The sequence below is a fragment of the Xenopus laevis genome, chromosome 8L (assembly GCF_017654675.1).
Source record: "Xenopus laevis strain J_2021 chromosome 8L, Xenopus_laevis_v10.1, whole genome shotgun sequence".
Taxonomy (NCBI): Eukaryota; Metazoa; Chordata; class Amphibia; order Anura; family Pipidae; genus Xenopus; species Xenopus laevis.
In genome coordinates this window covers 36844613-36859805 of record NC_054385.1, presented here as the reverse complement: position 1 = coordinate 36859805, position 15193 = coordinate 36844613, and the positions used below count along the sequence as shown (strand labels likewise).

Here is a 15193-nt window from a genome sequence, read left to right as displayed (position 1 = left end):
AGGGTATTCTGTAGGCAGACTAGACTAGAGTGTTCTTATGGGTAAAATTAGGAAATTTCAATAAAAGTTATCAATTATCTCCACCCAAATAATACAAAAAAAAAAACCATTTGTTTAATGAAAGAAAATATAGTTCTAAGAAAATGTCCATTATACATCAACAGAAATTGAAAGCAATTCAGTAGCTGTCCTATCTATTCCTCCACCTGACATATCCCACTGAAGCAATTAAGCAGTACTCTTTTTGTTTTAACAATTCAAGAGTTCCCCTTTTAAGTTTTAATAAGGGTTTCAGGTTCACTTGAAAAATCAGGGATACCTATATTAAATGCAAACTAACAACCCCATCCGTGCTTTTTATGCAAAAATAGGTTTGTAAGGGAGCTAGGAAAAAAAGAATTTTAGAAAGTCCAATTAACAGAATAGTATTCTTTTTTTATATTTCTTTTAAATATTTTTGGAATCGATTTATCTTGCTGGATCTCATAATGTGTAATAATTTATTTAGACCAATAACATTCAGGAGGAATGTGTTCTGTCTCCAAATAGATCTGTCATGATTTTATTTTTTCAAAATGACAACTGAAGATTCCAAAAGTCACAAGAAAACCAAAAGAATACAGTTGGTTGGTTTATATGGTAACATTTATTGTACACATGGTAAGGACATATATTGATTACAGATTTGATTGTAACATAATTTACCTCCCTCTAAGCATAAAATTCAGTCTTCAAAGTTCCGTTGACCTTATGTTGCCGCTGTCTGGGCACAGTTTCAACAGCCTCTGAAAATAGAGGTATGGCCACCTTCAGAAGGGTACAGGGAGTACTGTTGCAGCTGTTTTAGTTAATAGGTCTTTGTAAAAAATAAAAATTTCTTAAAACTCCTCAGTTCCAACCACCACGACAGTTTTGGGACATGAGGGCGTTCGGGATCCTTTAAGCTGAGAGAAAATACAAGCTCATTAACACTAATAAACAGTGTTGTGTATACTTCATCCTTGAAGTCCCCAATTAAAGCTACTGTTCAGTACGGACACTGAGCTGATTATATGTTCTGTAAAAAGGCAGAACAATATATGCTACTACCAAGGATAAAATGAGTTTATTCTTGGCACATTCCATTTATTACTCTTATATTTCTTTATTACTGGAGATATAATACGCTAAATTAGCTAGAAGTCCAAAATTTTGTAAGGGAGAAATAGCTGTATCCCATTTTTTGATTCTCATCATTTGCAGTTAGAGCTACTATCCATTTATAAAGGGACATCACCTCTGTGACTGCTGAACATCTTTAGCCTTTCCATCCTTCTCGAAACCAGGGTTGGTCTTTATATTACAGGCCTTGTCGCTCAGCTACTGTGCCTTGTTCTTTCAGATTCTCCTGATTCTGGAAACAGATACGCTCCTCAGTGCAATAAAGAGAATAAAACTCGCATGAGCATTAACTGGGAGACAGGCAGGATAATAAAGATGACTTGGATGAAGTTTTAATGAAGGGGACACTTGTCATGGTCCCCAGAATAATAGCCCCCACGGGGTACATAAATAAAAGTATGCAAAAGTACATAATTAAAGTATAAAAGAAGTATTAACGAAGGGGACACTTTGGGTACAGTTGTCAAGGTCCCCAGAATAATAGCTCCTTGGGGTACGTAAATAAATTGATTCTGGACATTATTTTTGTGTAAATTATACTCTTGCAGTATTATATCCATCATGGATGTGAACACGGAGTCCAACACTGGGAGTTGTATATGAGCAACAGCGGAAACTGCTTAAAAATTGCCTCATGCCAACTCCTCTCATTAGATAACGTCCCCCTTTCTTTAACACTGAGCCTGCCGGACTGCGCCAAAAAACACGCTTGTGTTTCACACCAGGCGCAATCTATAAGCACAAGGAGGTGGGAGGTTACCACGGCTAGCAGACCATTAACCACATATTTCCCTTCCAGTGCCATACCCATAATATATAATGCCCTCAGATTAGCAAAGAAGCCGATACTTTTATTAGAATACGTGACGCTAAATGGCGGGAGAAGTGGGCTTGACTTGCATGGCCTGCGTGAACTCCTATTGGTGCACTACAGTATGGCCTGAGCGTGCCCAAAACATAGACGGAACGAGGGCATGGCGTTTTGCGTAGCAGACAGCCCAGCATGTAGCCTCCTTCTGATTGGCCAAGCCTAAGCTTTCGTATTTTGAAAACTTGGCGGCTGCAGTGAGGTACTTCGAACCCTGACAGCAGAGAGTGAGGGCCTGAGGTCGAACAATGTGGGAATAATATAATAAGCCGGGCCCAGGAGCTGGGTAAGCAGGGTAACCGGGTAACCGTGGTACTGGAGGTAGGAGTTGCTGCTGGTAAGGACATTGTGACTGAAAGAGTCAAATAAAAGCCAAGGGCTAAGCAAAGAGAAGGCTGATAAGTGACAACTATTCCTGAGCTCGGAGGTGAGAGCAATCGCCTTCCCATATTAAAGTCATTAGTGTATGATGCAGACTGCATTGGTTTCTGTGCCGTGCTGCAGCTTGCGTCTCTATTAATTGCTTATTAATGCTGAAGTCACATGGGGGGGGGTTGATATGTTTCTGGATTTAATCAAGTGAGCTGATCATACCAAGCTGATGTCTGTGACCCCTCTCCCCACAGCCCAAACCTTTAAAACCCCTCCTTATTACATTATCGAGTGGATTCCCACCTGGATACTCTTGTTTGCACAATGACAGACAATATACTTGTGTGCATTCCTTACACACAGGTCCCGTGGGTATCGGGTCGGCCCGCACATCACTAACCTGTATGTAGATATCTATACGGTTCTCCATTCTTCCCTCCACTTCAGGGAAAGGCCAGCACATAAGAGAATGATCACAATGACGCTGATGAATAGTAGAATCTGCAGGAGTAAAGTAACAAATGGCATGACATCTGCCCTTACTGGAACTATAGAGGAAAGGGCAGTGGCCTAAATACATATTAATGGGCCCCACAGCAAATTTTCAGGTACCCAAAATGTCGAGTTTGACCCGTTTTACCAATATTTATTGAACTTATATATGAATTAGGGCATCATGTGGCCCCTATACCTCCTGGCCCCCCTGCAGCAACTGGGTCTGCTTCCTCTGTAGTTACGCACCTGGGAAATGGGACAAGGTGGCTCACAGAACAGAAGGACACGATTAAAGGCTGGGAGGACTACAGCAAGGAGCTATTTATTATATATATATATATATTCCTCACCTGATGGTACTAGTGCAGCTGAAGTTTCAGGCCAGAAAGAACAAGGCAAAATGACAGCAGCTATGAAATGAGAGGTTAGAATAGTTTTACATTGGTATTTCTCATATGGACCCAGGAGATGGCAGTGTTACAGTAGCTTACTGCAAGCTAAAGGGACACTAATGCCTAGAAGCACATGACAATACAGCAGCTACTAACCTTACTATGTCAGGCCTGTCTATAGTGTGGTAGAAGTAGGTGTGTCCCCTTGTATACCTTCATGTGGTAATGGATTAGTCGCTGTCGTGTTCTCCAGCCACTTCTTCATACACATCCCCACCCAATTCTAAATCCAATAATCTCAAACCACAGTCACCCTGCCGTCCCCCTCTGTATTAGCATGCTTTTCATATTTATGTGATATGACAACAAATGTAAACTTTCCAGATGTGTTTTATCTTTAGGGTCAGTCATGTAGGGCATCTGATCTGGAACCTGCACAATGTGGAGCAACAGTTGTAGGTAGGGAAACAGTGGCTCAGTGACACCCTGACTTTTCTTGTACACATAGTGCACTACAACTTATAGAGCCAGTGAGTATAATATCCTATCCAACTGAACTGTGCATGTAGTATAGTATAGTAGGGAAAGATGGTGCCTATAGTAGCAGTGGATAATAGTCTTTGGGAAAGGAATGTGGGATAGCAGGTATAGTAGGGAGAGATGGTGCCTATAGTAACAGTGGGATAATAGTCTCTGGGAAGGGAGTGTGATTGTGGGATAGCAGGTATAGTAGGGAGAGATGGTGCCTATACGAACAGTGGGATAATAATCCCTCGAAAGGGGCTGTGGGATAACATGTATAGTAGGGAGTGATGGTGCCTATAGAAGCAGTGGGATAATAGTCTCTAGACTCTATGGGAAGGGAGTGTGACTGTGGAATAACAGGTATAGCAGAGAAATTGTGCCTATAGTAGCAGTGGGATAATAGTCTCTGGGAAAGGGCTGTGGGATAGCAGGTATAGTAGGGAGAGATGGTCTCTATAGTAACAGTGGGATAATAGTCTCCGGGAAGAGACTGTGACTGTGGGATAGCAGGTATAGTAGGGAGAGATGTTTCCTATAGTAACAGTGGGATAATAGTCTCCGGGAAGGGAGTGTGACTGTGGGATAGCAGGTCTAGTAGGGAAAGATGGTCTCTATAGTAACAGTGGGATAATAGTCTCTGGGAAGAGACTGTGACTGTGGGATAGCAGGTATAGTAGGGAGAGATGTTTCCTATAGTAACAGTGGGATAATAGTCTCCGGGAAGGGAGTGTGACTGTGGGATAGCAGGTCTAGTAGGGAAAGATGGTCTCTATAGTAACAGTGGGATAATAGTCTCTGGGAAGAGACTGTGACTGTGGGATAGCAGGTATAGTAGGGAGAGATGGTGCCTATACGAACAGTGGGATAATAATCCCTCGAAAGGGGCTGTGGGATAACATGTATAGTAGGGAGTGATGGTGCCTATAGAAGCAGTGGGATAATAGTCTCTAGACTCTATGGGAAGGGAGTGTGACTGTGGAATAACAGGTATAGCAGAGAAATTGTGCCTATAGTAGCAGTGGGATAATAGTCTCTGGGAAAGGGCTGTGGGATAGCAGGTATAGTAGGGAGAGATGGTCTCTATAGTAACAGTGGGATAATAGTCTCCGGGAAGAGACTGTGACTGTGGGATAGCAGGTATAGTAGGGAGAGATGTTTCCTATAGTAACAGTGGGATAATAGTCTCCGGGAAGGGAGTGTGACTGTGGGATAGCAGGTATAGTAGGGAGAGATGGTCTCTATAGTAACAGTGGGATAATAGTCTCTGGGAAGAGACTGTGACTGTGGGATAGCAGTATCAAAACAGGGGGGTTGTGGGAGCACTCTATAGGCTTTAAAGTATATATATAAGTATAATAAATGCTATTGCATATGTACAAAAAACAGGGGTTGTTTTGTTACAAAGTTATGATCATAAAATTGATAAGCCACCATACCACGTCAAGGTAAACCCCGAATGGCGGTCCCTAACTTGTTTTATTTTTTATGTGCATTCTAGCATTACCTGTAATCAATGTCCGTTGAACGCTGTTTTTTCACTGAGGGCTAAATCCTCCCCAGCCAGCAATCAGGCTTTTAAAGGAGAGATATTTCCCCAGGCTTTTAAAGGAGAGATATTGTTTTAGGAATATCTCTCCTTTAAAAGCCTGATTGCTGGCTGGGGAGGATTTAGCCCTCAGTGAAAAAACAGCGTTCAATGGACATTGATTACAGGTAATGCTAGAATGCACATAAAATATAAAACAAGTTAGGGACCGCCATTCGGGGTTTACCTTGACGTGGTATGGTGGCTTATCAATTTTATGATCATAACTTTGTAACAAAATAACCCCTATTTGGGTACATATGCAATAGCATTTATTATACTTATATATGCAGTCATGATGGGGGCGCACTTTTAAGGGGATTTTGTTTTCTTTTTTTTAACCCTAGTTTGCTTGGCCTTTAATAGTTTAACAATTTTATAAACCACCTTTTCCAACCCCCTCTTGCCCATGATTTGTACTGCGGGCACTCCCCACCTCCCTCTTGCCAGCTGCTGGCACAGATACATATTTGGGGGCAATATGATAGATTTCTGGCTCCTGCTGGCACAGGTACAAATTAGGGGCAATATGATGGATTTTTTTGGCTGCTGTTGGCATAATTACAGACTGGGTTAACACTATGATGGATGTTTTGTCTTATGCTGGCACAGGTACAGATTGGGGGTTTGGGGGCAATCTGAGGGATTGACTGCCGTACAGGTATAGGTACAAATGGGGGCAATATTATAGGTGCTGGCACAGGTACATAAGGCAACACAATGGCTACTGGCACAGGTACAGGGGGCAATATGAATGGTAAGGTGGCAAATGGTAATGTAGGAGCAGGTGGGGGGGGCACTGACTGAAGCCCTTGCCTAGGGTGCCAAAATACCCCGGCCCTGCTCTGAGTGAATAATGCTGCCGCTGAGTGGATGAGACCAAGACATCATGGATTGAGAGGCTGGAAGGAAGCACCCCTCTTACTGATCAGTAGTACAGGCCGAACTGCGCACTGCCCAGCAGCAACCTGATCCGGTCTGAGCAATGACAGGGGGGTATAGTAATCATCCTTCTCCTAATGTGTAATGACGCAGAACTAAAGCGTTTTGAACGCTATTCTGCTTCCTAAACTTGCCACTATAACGGAGCTGCAGAGAGAGGCTTTCACCTCAGAGATCAAACCTTGCGCTTCCGGAAATCAACGAGCTATTCCGAAGTCGCTCTCCTGCCAAGCCGAGATTTCGGCGTGTTTGTATTTCCTTTGGCTGCCACCTATCGGCAGAATAGTGGGATTGCAGCCCTACAGTCGGTGGCTGCGGGAGGAGCTTGTGCGTTCGCCGCTTCACTCGTTGTCTGCGGAAGCCGAGGCACCGGGGAGGAGGGGGGGGACAACAAAGGTAAATAAAGCTCTGCCCAGACCTGTCCCCACTAACCTTATCCAGACCGACCGTCACCCGCCTCTCTAGTGCCCGTGCGTGAGACACTGCTGCTCTTCTATAGATAATGAGAAAGGCCGGCTCTGTCTTCCTTTGTGGTGCCGCCGCCGCCATCTTTAAATCTATCCTCGCTTTACGCCGGTGTGTGTGTCCCGGTACAGCTGAGCTGCTCACATTGCTCTTACTGCTGCTGCTGCTTGGTTGCCCCTCACGCAAACCTCAGGCTCAGCTGTAGCTCACAGGCCTCTGTGTTTACTTCATTGAAGGAATGAATGGGCTGTACCACTAGTGTAAGAGGAAGAGGGGATGAGTGTAACGTGTGGCTTTATCCAGGGCTCTGGGAAACAATGTGTTAACTTGGCCTCTCATCCCACAGCAAATAATAGAAGAATGGGGAGCTGCCAGAGTGTACAGCTCAATTGTATTCATTATAAATGACATTTGTACTGTCTGCTTGAAGGTAAGCTTATGTGGCGCCCTGTGTGTACATTTCATAAAGCCAACGCGTTTCCACACTGTATCCCTGCATTCCATGCATCCCTGTAACAACGCGTTGGCTTTATGAGCCGCTGCCTTCAGAGAAGCATCAAGTCACAAGACACGTTTGGCTTTACAAACTTCCAATATTGACCCTTGTGCCATTCCCATTTGTACTAAATCTAATTCAGTTTGGGAGCACCCGCCCCTCTTACTTTATTTGCCATTAGATGATTTGGATCAGACCAGACAATCCATTATCCGTTTCATCTAACGCTTCTTTTATACAGCTTCAATTGTTGCAGAGATGAGAAGGAGCCAGGCTCTGGGCTTGGGGGGGCAATTGCTCTGATCCGAAGTATCAGGCTCCTGCCATCTGCACGCTGCTGCTTTAGCTCTTCCGACAGCGCTCCTACTGTACTGTATCTGCGCACACGCTGCAGGGAGCCCAAGCAGATGCGCCAAGCAAATCTTCCATAGGCGCAACTAGACTTCTGTGCGGTTAGAACTCTAATCATCTTGTCTGCTGTGGATCCTCGGCACCCCCACCCCTGCTGCTTGTCTTAATGGCTTGCGATCCCAGCTCACGTAACCGCTTGACATCACTAGCAGGTCGCAAAACATGCCCAACGCACCACCACTGCTGTTGCCTTTTCTGAATAGGACAGGAAGTGGAGTTTCTGTAAGTTATTTCTTAATAAAGACTTTGTGATTTTAAAGTTTAATTTGTGTTGTGTTTTTTTTTTTTCGTTGTATAGTAACAAATTTTCCAAAACATTTTTTTCATGTTACTGTTCTTTTAACCTCTGGGTTCGGACCCAATAAGCCACCAATCCCTTGAACATATAGGTACACATGCGCTTCTCTAGCGGCTGTTGAACTAGAGCTCCCAAGATACTGACAGCTAAAGGGGGGGCAGGAGCTGTAGATCAGCATATACATCCGGCCACAGGTTGGGTATGTTTGGTACGAGACAATTGTGTTTCCATCCATTTACCGGGCCACATGATAAGAATTGGTGGGACCGACATGAATGGTTTAAAGCAGAATTCACTGTCAAACACAGTGAGCGTTAGAAAGAGGAGCGAATACCATGCGATATGCTTGGCCAAGCCTAATGATTGCAGAAAGAAAACCCCTGCATTGCTGCTCCCCAGGCGGTTGAGGTGGGGGGAGGTTAAATGGTGATAGAAAAAGGCATGTGGCAAGGAAAACGTTGCACAAAGAAATCGCACTCCTATAATAACTGCGAGATGATTGGCCTGCTACTGATTCTGCCTTGGGACGAGCTTGTCTGCTTACACCTCCCGTCACACCTTATTCTAATTTATTTCTCTCTACATAGTAACATAGTAAATAAGGTTGAAAAAACACACATGTCCATCGAGTTCAACATTTTTTTTTTTATTTTTTTATTTATTAACTACCTATCTGCCAGTTGATCCAGAGGAAGGCAAAAAAAACCCATCTGAAGCCTCTCCAATTTGCCTTAGAGGGGGAAAAATTCCTTCCTGACTCCAAAATGGCAATTGGACTAGTCCCTGGATCAACTTGTACTATGAGCTATCTTCCATAACCCTGTATTCCCTTACTTGCTAAAAAGCTATCCAACCCCTTCTTAAAGCTATCTAATGTATCAGCCTGTACAACTGATTCAGGAGAGAATTCCACATCTTCACAGCTCTCACTGTAAAAAAACCCCTTCCGAATATTTAGGCGGAACCTCTTTTCTTCTAATCGGAATGGGTGACCTTGTGTCAGCTGGAAAGACCTACTGGTAAATAAAGCATTAGAGAGATTATTATATGATCCCCTTATATATTTATACATAGTCATCATATCACCCCTTAAGCGCCTCTTCTCCAGCGTGAACATCCCCAATTTGGCCAGTCTTTCCTCATAGCTAAGATTTTCAATACCTTTTACCAGCTTAGTTGCCCTTCTCTGTACCCTCTCTAATACAATAATGTCCTGTTTGAGTGATGGAGACCAAAACTGTACGGCATATTCTAGATGGGGCCTTACAAGTGCTCTATACAGTGGAAGAATGACCCCCTCCTCCCGTGACTCTATGCCCCTTTTAATACAGCTCAAGACCTTATTTGCCCTTGATGCTGCTGACTGGCATTGCTTGCTACAGCCAAGTTTATCATCTACAAGGACTCCAAGGTCCTTTTCCATAATGGATTTGCCTAGTGCAGTCCCATTAAGGGTATAAGTGGCTTGGATATTTTTACATCACAGATGCATGTCTTTACATTTATCAACATTGAATATAATTTGCCACTTAGCTGCACAGATTGCCAGTTTGTCAAGATCATGTTGCAAAGATGCCACATCCTGGATGGAATTAATTGGGCTGGATAGTTTTGTGTCATCTGCAAACACAGATACATTAATTACAACACCCTCCCCTAAGTCATTAATAAACAAGTTAAATAAAAGTGGACCCAATACTGAGCCCTGGAGGACCCCACTAAGAACCTTACTCCAAGTAGAGAATGTCCCATTAACAACCACCCTCTGTACCCGATCCTGTAGCCAGTTTCCTATCCATGTGCAAACGACTTCATTAAGCCCAACAGACCTTAGTTTAGAAAGCAGTCGTTTGTGGGGCACAGTATCAAACGCTTTGGCAAAATCCAAATAGATCACATCTACTGCCCCCCCACTGTCCAGAATCTTACTTACCACATCATAAAATGCAATCAAATTCGTCTCACATGACCTATCCTTCATAAAGCCATGCTGATTGTTGCTCGTAATGGCATTCATTAGGACAAAATTTTGAATGTGATCCCTTAACAAGCCTTCAAATAATTTGGCCACCACAGATGTCAAGTTTACCGGCCTATAATTGCCAGGCTGAGATCGTAATCCCTTTTTAAATATTGGAATAACATCAGCTTTTCTCCAATCCATAGGCACCATACTCTAGCCCTCAACCTAAGCAGATCCCAGGCGTTTATACTTCTGGGCTGATGCGTCGACCTTACTTTATATATGCCAATGAGTAGTAACATAAAAAAGCAAAAAAAAAGCATGAAAGGGTAGGGACTTCACTAACTCTTGTATGGGTTATTAGTTGTTTTTTGTATGTAATCTGTATGTTATGTCTGTACACCCATTTATTGTACAGCACTACGGAATATGTTGGGACGTTATTAAAGGGATACTGTCATGGGAAAAACATTTTTTTCCCAAAATGAACCAGTTAATAGTGCTGCACCAGCAGAATTCTGCACTGAAATCCATTTCTCAAAAGCAAACAGATTTTTTTATATTCAATTTTGAAATCTGACATGGGGCTAGACATATTGTCATTTTCCCAGCAGCCACAAGTCATGTGACTTGTGCTCTGATAAACTTCAATCACTCTTTACTGCTGTACTGCAAGGTGGAGTGAAATCACCACCCTCCCTTTCCCCCCAGCAGCCAAACAAAAGAACAAGGTAACCAGATAACAGCTCCCTAACACAAGATAACAGCTGCCTGGTAGATCTAAGAACAGCACTCAATAGTAAAAACCCATGTCCCACTGAGACACATTCAGTTACATTGAGAAGGAAAAACTGCAGCCTGCCAGAAAGCATTTCTCTCCTAAAGTGCAGGCACAAGTCACATGACCAGGGGCAGCTTGGAAATTGACAAAATGTCTAGCCCCATGTCAGATTTCAAAATTGAATATAAAAAAATCTGTTTGCTCTTTTGAGAAATGGATTTCAGTGGAGAATTCTGCTGGAGTAGCACTATTAACTGATGCGTTTTGAAAAAAAAACATGTTTTCCGATGACAGGATCCCTTTAATACATGTTACTATTACTTAGAGGTTTTATTATATACTGAAAATCATCATGAAATATGTGTGTTAGCCCATGTTATTTATTACATCCCCTCTGCTAATTTGGAAATATTATGAAGAAATGTTCTGGCGCTAATTGACTAACGTCACACAGTTCGACTGCTCGACTTTTTCCCAGAAGATGAATCACAATGTAGGGTTTGTGATTGTTTTATCCGATCTATGTGGTTTGCTTCCCGTTTGTTTGCTTTGCACTACAAATAGGGCAGGTACTGTTACTTGTAACATAGCCGCGACTGAAATGGAGAGATGAAAGTGAGTTTGGTATAATCGGACTTTTCATATTAGTCTCGTAAATTGGCTTCTAATGTTAAGTTGTGTGTGCTAATAATATGAATTCAGCAAAATCAAAGCTAATTTAGTGAGAACAAGGCTACTTAACTAACGGCCTTGTTTTGATTTGCTTTTTCACGATTATTTAATAAAAATAAAACCTAGGTTGCATTTCATTGGGTCACGTTGTCAGGTGTCTGTTTTCATGTTAAAATCTTCCCTTTGTCCACAGTGACAGGCAGATATCATTGATGTTGCTGCCCACAGACACAGGGCAGTATCAGTGCCCAATATGTGACATTAGCCTCAAGCTGGTTGGGCACTAAAATTCTACTCATTTGACGCATTCACCAAATGAGCAGAACTTTACCCAATTAGGCCATCATCAGACTGGGCAGAATTAGGTGGATCCAGTTGTTTGGCCGTCAGGAAAGGAACACATCAATGCGCCAATGTGGTTTTGTAACTTTTCCAACAGTTTTCTGGCCAATTTCCACACACGAGCCAATAAACTGGCAGCTTGGTATATAGAGGCAGAGCCATCAGCTTTTATCTGCCTTTGTATGGCCAACTTTAGTGTATCGGAAGTGAATTAACATTTTTCCACCGACAAACTCTTATCAATGCGCTAAATGCTTTGATAGAAGCACTTTTCTATATTTTTGTTGAAATGCTTTTGTCTTTTTATGCTATATCCAAAGTTCATTTACATAGATTTTTTTTACTACCCTGGAGGGTTTTTAGTTGGCTTGCTAAACTGTGCTCATTGCTTTTGGGTGTGGGTGTTCTGTGTGCGACACAAATTTCCAAGTTTCTTTTCAGAGCTTGCTGGATAATTCCCCTCTGTCACACACTGAATGCTGGCAATTTTCATGTTATCAAATAATACTTCTAGAGGCCCACCAGGGTCGGACTGGGGGGTCCGGGGCCCACCGGGACTGGTGTCCAGGGCCCCCCTCTGGCCCCCGCTACCTACTTGTTCGGCGAATCCCTGCTCGGCGCATGCGCAAACGGCGCGCATGCGCAAACGGAAACGGCGCTGGGCGCGCATGCGCAAACGGCGCTGCTATGCGCCGAATTTTTTTTTATTATTTTTAAAAAACGGTTTGGGAGAGGGGGACTGGCCCGGCGGGCCCACTAGGGTCGGGGCCCACCGGGTATTTTCCCGGTATCCCGCCGGGCCAGTCCGACACTGAGGCCCACTATGGGCAATTTTATGTGACACACCTCATATTTTACTGTTCTAGTTTCTTTTACATTTCCTCTTGCATGAACCATGCATCATTAGTTGTATTACTAGAATTGGGACTATTAACAAGAAACCTTCATTAGCTGGTTCCCTAGTTTTTTATACACCAATGATCATTTTCTTTTCAACCTTTTGCCCAGGTGGAATCTCTACCCACTGAGAAATATCATCATTCAACAACAAGAAAAAGTCCTGACTGGTGTAAATGTTTAATCAACCCCACTTGCTGATGTATGCCTGGGGAAGAATAACCTGAATAAACCAAATATGACGGTGGCCTACACTGAACATCAAGCTGCTGTTGCCTGAACATTACTCAAAGGTGTTGCCACCTCTTTTGGACCACAATGGGAAATATCTGAAGGTGTGATAAGTATATAGCATGAAAGCAGGTTCAAGTTCTTTACATTCTCAGGCCTGGACTTGTGGAAAGGCCGCCTAGGGCGGCAGGGTTTTAGGGGGGCGGCATGCTGCCTAACCACACCCACATTGGTTCAAAAACACTGGGGATGCTCTGGATATACAATCATTTTTTAATTTCCCATGCACCAATCCCCATTGCTCCAGTCCAGATGATGAAAATTTGCACAAATAAAGGGGAAGGGACAGGGGCGACGAACGGCAGTGGGCCTAGGGGCTCCCACTATGTAAATCCGGCCCTGTACATTCTACAATGCAACTTCCGAAACACATACCTGAGTCTTCTTAAATGTTACCTTAAATCTGAAGACCTCCACCATTGCTGGTGCCGGTGCAATAAATCCAGCAATAAATTGGTGATTATACACGTCCTCAGCCTTAATCGAGGCTAAACCTATATTGTTATTACTTGCACCTAGATAGAGAAGTTGCTGAACTTTACAATTCAAATAATGCTGAATACAGGGGAAACCGTTATTCTAATTATTATTATTATAGTATAATATATAATTAAGAGTTGTTAAATGCAGTAGTTCACATGAATTATAAAGCAGTCAAGTGAGTTATGTGCCAGGAAACGCTGCAGCCTTCTTATAACTAAATAACTGTTTGGCATTCACAAAACTATTTATCCAGAGAAGTTGAAAGCAACATACAACTACAGACATATTGTGATTAAGCAAATAGTATCTTTACTTATTTGTAGCTATGATACATGCAGGAAATGTTCACCTTTCCCTGCACAACCTGTGCCTCTAATACTGGTTATGTTGCACCTGCTTTAGACAGACAGGGGTGTGTCAACTGGAAACTGAATGTAAATTTCTGGGGGACCCAGATGTATAAAGGTCCTTCATGTAAGGGGTCAGATTCTGAACAGGCCCAAACTGGCCATCTGTGGATTCTGGAAAATGCCATAGGGCTGCTGTGAGATGTCATAAACAGTCACTATTTATTGGCTCCGTGGGGGAATGTTTGGGCCTCTGTGTACTTGACATGCCAGAGCCTTTTATAAATTCCAGTCATGATGATGTTCAGCTTCAATAAATGTATGGAAAACGGATCATCACATAACTAACAACAGATTTTCTGTTATATAATTACATATAACTTAATTAGTATCCTTTTTGTAATAACATCTCTTTATATTTATATTTTTTATTTTTATTCCTTGTTTTACAATTTCTAGATCAGTGTTGTATAACTTTTATCCACTGTAGGGGTTGGCTATACACTGGTTAATATAAACTACCGATTTGGAACTCCCCACCAACCTTGTAGCTTACTAGCTACTAGATAAATAATAAAAAGAACCAATAACAATAAAGCATTCATTTTTAGATAGGGTCTGCGACTCCCATTTGAAAGCTGAAAAGAGTCAGAAGGCGGCAAATAATTTAAAAACTATAAAAAAGAAAAAATGAAGGCCAGACTGCATTATTCCTTCTCTGCAAATTGCTTTGAGATTTATCTCTTTCAATAACATTGATTTCCGTTTACCTCCTGAATATTTGCTAACGTCATATGCTGGTAAAACATTTTTAGACTTTCCTCTTTTGCTTGTGTGCTTTGAGACCAATATATTGAAGCCTGCTTAAAGCTCGATGTTTTATCACCTTTGAAGAATGTTTAGAAACATAACAAGTAATATCATGACCTGTTTACTACTGTCTAACTGCTGCATGGCATGGCCCTATGATTTTATATTAGCTCTACTGTATGACTTGCATAACTTGCCTATCTACTCTAAACTACATTTGTAAAAAATGGAAATAAAAATGCCAATGCTCATGGTCCCTCTGTTAAATATATAATGTATTAAATATTACAAGAAATATAGGTGTTAGTACCAAACCTTGGCTAAAATATGTAAACACATGTGCCACATAAAGGATTCTCATTATACCAATCCTACTTTATCCTATTAGCTTAATAAATATGATTCTGCAATACAATTAAAATATTTTAAGGCAAGTACACTAAAATTTTACTAAGCTATAAAACCATATCCACTTAAGTGTCTAATTAAGAGCTTTACTGAGACAAACAGGGAAGCACTTAACCCATAAAATGAAGGGAGATCTGTCAAGAAATTCTCGTACAAAAGACTTAATGGCAGATAGAAGCAATGTTTGAA

At 42.1% G+C, this 15193-nt stretch overlaps 2 long non-coding RNA genes across 4 annotated transcripts; one reads left to right on the top strand and one right to left on the bottom strand.

The window, feature by feature from the left end:
- Nucleotides 1-627: 627 nt before the first annotated feature.
- Nucleotides 628-7472, bottom strand: LOC121397019. 3 transcript variants are annotated; one of them, XR_005963351.1, is made up of 4 exons: nt 6773-7472; nt 3247-3306; nt 1277-2902; nt 628-944 (listed from the first exon to the last, which is right to left on the bottom strand). It is a non-coding gene; the product is annotated as an uncharacterized LOC121397019 (long non-coding RNA). The 3 variants fall into 3 exon arrangements; XR_005963349.1 differs by having other exon boundaries at nt 628-2902; XR_005963350.1 differs by lacking the exon at nt 3247-3306 and having other exon boundaries at nt 628-2902.
- Nucleotides 6091-14850, top strand: LOC108705645. The gene is made up of 2 exons (XR_005963348.1): nt 6091-6736; nt 12777-14850. It is a non-coding gene; the product is annotated as an uncharacterized LOC108705645 (long non-coding RNA).
- The last annotated feature ends 343 nt before the right edge of the window (nt 14851-15193 follow it).